General features: G+C 38.4%; 1 long non-coding RNA gene across 1 annotated transcript; it reads right to left on the bottom strand.

The window, feature by feature from the left end:
- Positions 1–729: 729 nt before the first annotated feature.
- Positions 730–9,085, bottom strand: LOC143213562 (uncharacterized). Its single transcript, XR_013009996.1, has 3 exons — positions 8,182–9,085; positions 7,780–7,937; positions 730–2,310 (listed from the first exon to the last, which is right to left on the bottom strand). It is a non-coding gene; the product is annotated as an uncharacterized LOC143213562 (long non-coding RNA).
- Positions 9,086–9,892: the final 807 nt, after the last annotated feature.

The raw sequence follows: 9,892 nt of genomic DNA, 5'->3' as shown, positions 1-9,892 counted from the left end.
ATTTTTAATTCAAGTATTTAATACTCGTAATGTTCTTCATTGAAAATAATAATATTTGTGCAGTCGATCGATAAGTACAAGTGATACACGTGATGTAATTTAGGTGGTATGTACCTTAACTGAAGCACCCTGTAGAATAATTCATGCGTTTTGTAAAATATTGAAATTTTTAACATACAAGGTGTCCCCTAACAGATAACGGCTTCCAATCGGGAAGGTGGCGATCTTACGTGACCAGATAAGTCGGGAAGAATCAATTTTTTTCATTTAGCTGCTCATTTTTTGGTAAATCAAGTTCAATATTTGTCGAATTCGCGCGCGCTTAGTAGACTCGTGACTAAATGCAGATAGTATTATCGATATCGTGTTATGTTTTTCGTTTGACATCGCATTTTTGAGAAAATTGAATTTCAAGTATATATTTAAAACGAATACATTATGCACATTTTGAATTTACTATACAGGGTGTCCTAAAAATGTTGTATTTCCTTGAAAGGAATCTCTGCAGTAATTGGAAGTAACTTTTTCCTTTCCGGAAATGTTCTCCACGGCTTTGTTACGGAGTTATTAATTTTCCGGCAATTTTCTATTTTATCCACTCAATTTTGCTATAAATCCATAAAGATCCCCATCAAGGATGACAAGTCTTAAAAATCGATTGCTTGTGTGAAATTTGATGTGAGGGGCCAGTAAAAATTGCTGTACCATTATTCTAAATTAAATGTCGGTATCTAATCACTTAGGCATTGTATGAGGTTTTTTTTGTATTGAGCCACTGAAACCCCTATTATAGGTTTATTTCAGCTTTAACAATTATACAGTAGGCTTACAGTTGGTGTACAATGACAGACTTAATAATTCCTGGAGATGTAGATTGCAGTCGTTTAAAAACTGAAAGATATATTCGCAGGCTTTAACATTAGGTTCAGCAAAGAAAATGTCCGCTTTTAATGGTAGAAAAAACTTAATTTTGCGCAACCTATTTACTAATTTAATTCTTTGAGAATCATAAAGCCGATTGTATAAGGTATTACACCAATTTCATATCCATAATTTTAAAAAGATCATAGCGAATGGAAGTATTCTAGGTCGGAAGAAATGTTTAATTTTCGAATTAAAATAGCTCCGAGTGCAAAGGGTTAAATACACACTCTCTCAATCTTGTCCATAGCCTTGTACGACGAAATTATGGTGACGAGATACATATCTCGTCCATAGCATCGTACGACAGCATGGTGACAAGATACTCGTCCACGGTAGCGAAAGGGTTAAAGGAGGAGGAGGAGGATTGACTCATCATTCGGCGTCGTTCCGAAATTACCTGATTAGCTTCTACAAACGGCAATCTCCCACCATCTATGTAGCACTTGAAGTCAGCAGCTGTTCGAACTTGCGAAATTTCGCTGATGCGCAGTCTTTATTAGGGACCACTTGAATTTCGGGGGGGTTTCCTAATCACGATTCGGCGAGCGTTTTTATTAGCCGCGTAAGAATCAATGGAGATTAAGTGAGGTAGTAAAGCCGCGTATCGCGAAAACGTGATAAGCACGTCTGGCCAGTTGTTTACGAGAATGCGGGAACCGTGTAACGGTGTAGACCCGTAAGGCAACGCCTGGTAGTTCGGCCTGAAACACCCCCCCTGATGGCTATAAAACTCCCGGAAACCATGCGCAGTTCGTCCGGCTGTTCGCCGGTTTCGCCGGTTTCGCCGTTTTCGCTCGTTCGCCGGCTCGCTCGTTCGCCCGTTCACTCGTCCGCCCGCTGTCACATACGCTCTTTCCCGCTTACCGGGAGTTACGAGGCTGTAATTTCAGTGAGGGCGTCTCTTTCGCCCCCTCCTGCTTTATCTTCTCGTCTCCGTGCACCCCTTCCTGAAACCCCGCCAGCCACTCTACCCTAGCCTATATACAGGTTTGCTTGTCTCTTGTCCCACGGCAGAGACACTGTCGCCGACAAAGTAGAAGTTACGAGCCCGGTAAACTCACAAAAGCTTTTTACAAAACTGTTAGCCGGTTCCGGGGACCTGCTAGGATGACAATAATTTGTAGTCACGAACCCTCCTAGTCGAACGCGTTTCCTATCTTCTAGTATTCTCATAAGAACACTATCTCGTGATTCCCACTGTCGTTTTCGAAACCTCCGACGCTTCGTAAGAACAATGTATTCGGACATCTGATCCCACCATCCTGTTACAGGTGATACCGTGCATCCTCGTTTGCATTCACATTCGCCGAGCCACTCGGAGAGTCTTGGTTCCTTGCAGGCGCGAGACTGCAACCAGCTGAACCAGCAGATTGGAAGCTGTTTGCACTGCAACAATTTTGCCATTTGTATGCGAGATCTGTCCGTCTTCGTCTTTTTACTGAGCGTGACGAGTTAATTCGACATTCCAGGTCGTTGTGACCTCTCTGATACTATTGACCCCTTGTGTCCTGCGGTAGCGAGTCAGACTCGTGATGAAGATTCTGAACAGAGTTTAATAAATAGACTGCGGATGTTTATGCAATTTGCAATTTTTGAAGACGATTTTTAAGAAAGTGGAATCAAATAAAATCTTGTTTTCAGTGGCAGTAGCCTTTGTAGATCTGAAATAAATGAAAACCATATTAAACTCCGACGAATTTTATATTCTACCATTTTTTGCAATTTTTTTAAAGCCATAAATGCATAAAGATCCGCAGTTTGCATACTAATAAATAACCCTGAGACAGTGGACCTTTTTTCATACCTGTAAAGCTCGATTTGCTCGAGTCCAGCTTTGTTTATCAAGTTTTTAGAATTTTGAAGATATTTTACACAGGCCCATTACTCTTTCTGTATTATTCTTAACGTGACATTTCATTAATTCGATTTAATAGTCAGAAATTTATTAGTTAAGTGAAGGTATGAGCTACATGGAGATATTTATGTCTTTTCTTAATAAATATAATAAGCTGGAAGAGCAATGCAACGATATATTTAAATTCTTTAAATACTTTACTCTTGTGCATTTCGTGTATTCATTTTCGTTATAAATTCATCAAATCCGCAGTCTAGTGATTCTTCATCGTTTAGAATTTCATATAAAAAGAAGAAAGTTTATATTTAGTCTATGCCTATGTTTTTTTCCGAAGGCTATTATATCGACCAAGACACAATACAATTTTCGTTATTTATAATTAAATATTCAGTTTGAACAATTTTGAATCTATCTTTGAGAAATGTTCTAATAATAGATCACTTATGGTATCTACTTGACCAGGAGTGTATAAGGAATTATCTTGCATTATAAGACGCGTGAGATGTTGACTATTTGCGTTAATGCAAAGTTGCAAATTTTGCACAGCTAATTCTTAGTGTAAACAATGCACTGGCCACCGGTCATGCTGCAATCACGTTGTTTCGTTGTTTGGCGAAGATTTAGTACTAGACTTTCAAAAGGTTGCTTTTTTCTTTCCAACAAACATATTGAACATTTTTTTTAACGTATAGAAGTTTATTTTTTCATAACATTTGTCTTTGAATGACTTCATACTCGTCTTCATGCTCAGTAGCTTTTGCAGATTTCATTCTTCTATATCATGATTGAAAATAATAACAATTCTCATGGTGTAAAACGGTTATTTGGTATTTAAAAAATATGTGTAACTGAGGTATGAATCATGATTTTATATCATAACAGAAACTAAAGTTTTTAAGTGGAACAATTTTATAGATTTAAAGATTTTTAAGATTTTTTTCTATAGACTTATACTAGTTCATATTTTTTGTGAATAGAGTTCATTCAGGTCTTAATGAACACAATCTATCTAATACGGTCTGATTTTGATAAACTACAAAATTGTAGTTTAACATACATTACACTATAAAATAAACCCTTCAATACATTTATTTTATTTATTTATTATACAAACCCTTCGTAATACATTGTGAATCTGTTCCGTCTTTTATCCCCTGATCTCGTCTACGTTAGCATAACATTTCCTGTAAATTGTCAATCGTAAAATAAACTAACGAGGTTCACGCGTAGGTGCACCTACCAGTCAGACGGCATTTCAGGAAATAATAGGCGAAAGTTTATTTGTTATTCTTGGCAGCAAAATCCCACAACGCAATAAATGAAACCCCGACAGAAATCCGGTGATGTTGCAGTTCGAGCGCACAATGTTGCAAACCAAATAAGCAAAAGTCACACCTGCCCGAGTGAAGTTTCTGTGTCGGATGATTTCCCGTGACGAAGATGCCGAAAACGGGGGCTGTCCAAACAAACTATTCCTTTGCGACAAAGCATGGAGAACGTGACAGTTTATACATAATGACTGTGTCCGAAGTCGAGCAGCTGTCGGTTAGAGGCGCAAGGCCGCAGAGAGAAGACTAAAAACCGTGTATACCGAATGTCACACCGATGAATGCTGGCGATGGTACTAACCCTGACGAATAGAGTTAATGTTAAAAGTGTCAGTATGAAATATTCGAGTGTCGATTATGGCGGATAGGCGTGACGGCAGTAGGGACTCGACAATACCTTTATATGAAGCACAAAAGGACACCATAATTCAACTGGATTTATTGAATTGTGTTCTGTGTGTGTTTCCTGCAAGTTCTAGGAACCATGTCGAAGTGGAGCAAATGTACATATGTATATGCCTTCGGTGTGAACGTAAAGAAAATTAAACTGATTTTATGCGCATTGTTATTTCAAGTCACAAATCTAACTACGACCGCCTTAACTAGGGTTGCCAGATCTTTTATAATTTGATGTATTTGAACTTGATCTTTACAAACCTATAGGAATCTTCAAAAATCTTTGTTTGCATAAAATAGTTTAACACTTTACCTACCGGAAGCCTATTAATACGATTTTCAATAATTGTGCTGCATCAAAAGAAAGCACAGAAATTTTCTTTTACATTGCAATCTCATTTAAAACTATTAGATGACGTTATTGAGGGTGACTTGTTAATTCACAATGAAAATTGCTGTTGCTATTGAAGGTTCCATTAAAAAGTGTTTAGGCATGTACCATAGATTTTTCTAAATTATGCAATAATCACCGGTTGGTAATTTGTTAAAATGTGCTGTGTTTTACTTTTACTTGAACTCCTATATTTTGAGCCTATCTCAACATAATTGCAGTTTTCACTACTTCTTCTATATTTGGATAAAACATTTCTGGCAACCCTAGTCTTAACACTGACCTCACCACGACCGGTTTCATATTTTGTATTTTTCAATTATTGAAATCATAAAGATGTCTCTCCATTAAAAAGATGTCTCTCCGTTAATTTATTGATTAGAATAATAGAATACTCCTATTTAAATCTTAAACAGCTGTATTATTTGCATGAAGTTTATGGAAAGAACACATTTCTACACCTCATAAATAAGATCGATAATTACACAGTGCATAATACAAAGCCCGATTAATATGTATTAGATTGACCCTCGTATATTGATTGCCCCAATGTGTAATAGTTTATCTAGACAGTAGGTTCATTATGTATGTAAAATTCCTATTGTTAAAGAACTATTGAAAAACTTATCCGGAAAACCTTGAAACTAGTTATACGTAGTTACGGGCATGACCATTTACTTCCGATATTCTATTTGAAAAATATATTTTCCAAACTAATAGTTTCAAATACACACCTTGAAAGAAACGAACAGTATCAGTAATGGTGTCTTTTACATTTACATTTATTGTCAACTTACATGCCTACATAGAAATTTTTCATCTTTCCAGTGTTAATATTGGATATACTGGATAATAAACAGAATTTACACCAAATCATATACAATGGGTGTACAAAGCATTTCGATGAAATTTTCAACATGTGTATAAATAATATAAATTTATTAACATTTGTGTTTTATTTAAATTATTAGTTTCCTCCGCATCGGAAAATCACAGTACCGTTGTATATTTTTTATCTAACAAAAGGCATGGTGGAAAAAGCCAAAGAGATTCAGTTCAGTATGTGATGTTATTGTTGCTGAACAGTTTCTGTGCTGACACAGAAGGGAATCGTGATCCTTTCCAAAGGTGTTAAGCGGTTAAAGTTGTTTTCTTAGACAAATGGGTACGGTAGCTTGCATGTTTCGACTGTTAGAACTAATGTCACTTTAGCAACGAAAACCAGGCCTGTGAACGGCAGCGGGCCCATCCACAAACACGACCTTTACGGATGATGTTTGCGTGGTCAGTTACCACCGAATGCTACTGTATGCATAGGACTGTCGTCGGCGTCGACATGTGGATGGCGTAAATAAAGTAGCCGCAGGCGTTAACTCTGCTAAGTGTCCTCCCAATCTGTATGCGTTACCCATTAGTCTTTTGTGCCCGGCAGAGAACTGACAATCACGAAGTGGCCACCCCACGAAAGTCAAAGTTCCACACACGTGGTCCTAAACAAGCAGTACCAATCCCACCGTACCCGTATTGGCCAGACGAAACTGCTATTACATAACCGATTTCCACTTACTAGCTCTCATTGTAGTTTCAGCGTTAATGAATCTCAATTACCGGACCACATTATCTTTTTACTGCTAACGAGAACCGTATTTTACACGACCTGTAAAATACAATCACTCCAATGCCCGCAGACCAATGCCAGACTTGTGTAAAATTGAGGAAAAAATATTATGTAATGGACAGCGGAACCAAACAGTATTTGTACATCACATTTCTGATTCTCGAGAAATTGACGACACTCAATCCGTTGTGATTTCGTAAAAAACTATCCTACAGAAATAGACTTGGACTTATTCCAAAACTTGAAGATTCTACTTTCGTACGCCATTATTCGTTCCCCTCGAAGATGTTTTTACGTGATGTAGCAGATGAGAAACTGAACACCCATTTTCCCCCAGAAATGGTACGAATTGAAACCTCTGTGAAAATATTAAAAATTTGATTTCGTGAATGAATCTTCCACAGATTTGAAGATTGGAGCCTCCCCTTTGAAATGACGTTTTGAAAATTGATGCGCGCTATTTTTTGATTGTTCTATGGAACAAAAATGAGGATTTTTGTTACGGAAATGTTCGATGACAAACAGACGAACATTTACATTTTTATCTATACAGATTTAAATTTATGCTCGAAGGTGAATCGAGTGCTAGACTAATCAATAAACAAAGTAAGCACGTGCTTAGGGCATCAGGAGATGGGGGCACTTTTAAAAATTACTTTTAAAATTTAAATGTCTAAAAAATCGTACAGGTGCACTATACATATTGAGTTGACATTTATCCTTATTTCAGAAGTTTAGTATTTGAAATCCGTGACGCACGGTCTTTAGATTATTTCTATATTCGCCAATGGACAAAGTATTCGCGTCTGGGACACGGTAGAAAGCAAGGAGAATTGATTGATTAACGAAATCGTCGGCTCCGATACACAGGAAGATTTTTTTTCAGAGTTCGCTTTTATAGGATGAAAATGTGGCACAGTTTAAGAGAAAAGAAATATATCGGGCTCGCGATATCGTCGATGTCGATCAATCAACATTGCCGGTAGTGGATAGCTGCACAATATAGTAAGGGGGATCAAGATGGATATTGGATTGTACGATGAAAGCAGCTCGTTAAATTAGTTTCTAATCTGTCCGATCTCTGAAAGCACCGAGTTTCAGGCTTCGTTCTCGTGCGTCTAATCATTAATCTCTGCCAGCAGATGTGCCGCCGTCATTGATTTAAATCAACGTACCGTTGGTTAACCCTTCCTAATCTAGTCTACACGTCTGGACTGGCTTGATGTTTGATCTGATTGTCAGGACAACGTAACAAGATAACACGTACCTGGGTACACAGAAGTGGAAGCGACGTTTTCCGCGTTCTCCGACTTTACGATTAGGCTCCGAAGAAAACGGAAAACGAAATCCGTGTCCTTCGTTTCCTTAACACCATCAACGTTCCTTCGGTAGCCAGCTCTCCAGGCAAGATAGAGCTTCTCAAATCTGAAACAAAAGTATTCGTGTAATCTGAGTCATCCGATTTTATCGAAATTCCTACGGATTTTCAAGTCGAGATTGTCGAGAAGTTACGACCGAAGGGAGATATCTATTCGACTACGGGAGAACCTCGGTTATCCGAACTAATTGCTGACCAAGGTGACTCGGAAAAGCTTTAAAATTATGTACGCATTAAATACAGAATTGCTACTGCTGTGATTTTCTAAAATATATGTGCATAAGTACTTACAGTAATCCTTAATTCTTGTTTGGCTATCGAAGACTCCCTTTTCGAGATCTCTCATTCACTGGTTCGGATAATCAAGGTTCTGCTGTGCATAGAAGTCCCCAGGCTATTTACAGTACGTTCAGTGTCATTTCATAAAATTCTTTATTTAATATAATATAATGATGACAGGTAATTTCTGGTTGGCTATTAAGTTTGTACGAGGAACTAGTGTTTGATATATTCTAAGAAATGTTTGGTTTTGGAGTTAAAATAGCTCCGAGTGCAAAGGGTTAAAAATCTTGTCACGATGAACAAAAGAAAATGCGAATTCACATTAAGAATTAAATATTTTGGAATAACTAATTCGGTTTCGACGAAGATTGGCTTTTTTGTCTATATTAGATAAAACTCCCCGAAAATTATATAGAAGAGATTCTGGGAAAATGGCTGTCACGTCCCTTCAGTTCCTGATATTTAGTATAATAAGATTTTTCAACGAAACCAAGAAACAAAAACGATTTTTCTTATTTGTTAACTGTTCAAAGGTTATAGTATAGTATAGTAGTGAACAGGGTCCAGTTATCTCGTCTGCGGCCGGTCTATTCTTGCGTAGAAACTGTAGTTAAAATAGTAGAGCAGGAAGAACTCTCGGGGCAAAGAGAGTCGGGTGCTTATAATGGGTCGGAGTGGCAACGAAAATCATCTTTCAGTCGGGGTTGTACGGAGAAAACGGGATGGGGAGGGAGGAACGGGATGACAGAGGAGCGACGATCTTTCGACGAAAATTTCGGTACACGCTCTTTGCGGGGCTGCGGAGCCGTCCGTGGCTCGTGAGCGAACTTGGGACAGTAAATCAACCCCGAGAGTGAACTCTCGGCAGTGGCAAACAATGCGCGGCGTGACGAAGGCATTGTCGAGTTTACGCCCCACGGGGTGCTCTGTGGCTAACGTCCAGAGCTCAGTTCACTCACCATTATGGAAAGGGAAGGGAAGCAAGGAAGGTGGGGGCACCCCATCAATTACATGGGAAATTGCGCTCGCATTATTTATGTGCGTATACACGGACACGAGCTGCACTAGGCCACGCCACGCCATGCCACGCTATGCCACGCCACAGTTCTCTGCAGCGGTTATCGATGGCCCGACAAAGAGGACATAAATAACGCCTTTTGCACCAACACTACCACCGCTCTAAGTATGCGCCAGCAGACACGGCTGTACGTGCAATCTACCATTGTGGTGGTCTACACGTACGTAACCTGTCTTGTAATTTCTGAAGGATCTTTACTTTGACCGCGTTTCTTGCGAAAACCAACCTTGCTGCGTCAAAAATACTATTCGTACATTCAATTTTTCCCTAATAACTTTCTGTTAAGTAATTGGGTACTGATGAAAATTTTTTGATATTTCATTGAGCGCAAACATTATTTGCTGGTTTGCAAACCTGAATGATTGATTCGAATGCGTTTGAGTACCGTCAATTGGTGTTGAAATGATGTTAACTCGACACTTTAATCGAGTTCGGCGAATTAGAAAGATTAACAAACTACTACAATTCTAACATCCCTTTAACATCTCCTGATTCAACTGAAAAAAATCAGGTGGACATGCAACAAAACATTCGTCAAGTTTAGGCAAACCCAAACATGTGAATATTATTTCACTCCGACTCCGAAGCCCTGGTATAAATAATATGTAAGGTTTCATTTGTGATCCACATTGCTACCTTAAC

The sequence above is a fragment of the Lasioglossum baleicum genome, chromosome 11 (genome assembly GCF_051020765.1).
Source record: "Lasioglossum baleicum chromosome 11, iyLasBale1, whole genome shotgun sequence".
NCBI classification, from domain to species: Eukaryota; Metazoa; Arthropoda; class Insecta; order Hymenoptera; family Halictidae; genus Lasioglossum; species Lasioglossum baleicum.
This window is presented reverse-complemented; position numbering and strand designations above follow the sequence as displayed.